We start from the raw sequence: 729 nt of genomic DNA, 5'->3' as shown, positions 1-729 counted from the left end.
TTTTTTTTTTTTTTTTTTAAAAAAAAAGAAAGGGAGGTAAATTAATATTTACACAAAAATAACTAATGAAAATGAATTAAAAAAAAAACATAAAAAAAAAGTAGGTGCTGATAAAACTAGAAGACCTGGTCTGCTCCTGTTTTTTTTCCTCAAAAGTGGATGATGACTTGTACGCTTCTGAATTTTTTTTTTTTTTTAAGATGGGTCACTTATACCTGTCATCAATTGGTTTTTTTTCTGGTCAGTTTTAGATGATCAAAAACATTAAGGATTAAATTTGTAATTAAAAATTTATTTTTATATTATTTTTATCTAAAAACACTTGAAAAAGTAATATAATCCTTGAAAACCACTTATCAATCCCAAACCACTTATTTTACACTTTAATACTCTTTTATTGAATTTTATTTTTCTTTAACAAAATATAAGAAATCAGTCATTAAATTGGTCAAAGAACGCTGAATTTTAAAATAATGCTCGAGAATAAAATTGAGAAAAATTACAAATAATGTAAATTGCTCCAATGAAATATCTAGAAATCTTATTATATTTTGTAATCCAATGTAGCGTAATGCTGTTTTCCTTTCTTTCTGCCCTGTCTTTTTATCACATGAGGGAAATCAAATTAAAACAGACAAAAGAAAGGAAGGAAGAACACCCTGTCGAGGTCATTACCGTCACTTGAAAAGATTAACCAGTTGCTGGGTCCATTAATATCGCGCCATGTTC

Source organism: Populus euphratica, unplaced genomic scaffold (genome assembly GCF_000495115.2).
Source record: "Populus euphratica unplaced genomic scaffold, PopEup_1.0 scaffold39.1, whole genome shotgun sequence".
Classification (NCBI taxonomy): domain Eukaryota; kingdom Viridiplantae; phylum Streptophyta; class Magnoliopsida; order Malpighiales; family Salicaceae; genus Populus; species Populus euphratica.
The sequence above is the reverse complement of the archived record's forward strand: the minus strand, read 5'-3'. Positions refer to the sequence as shown.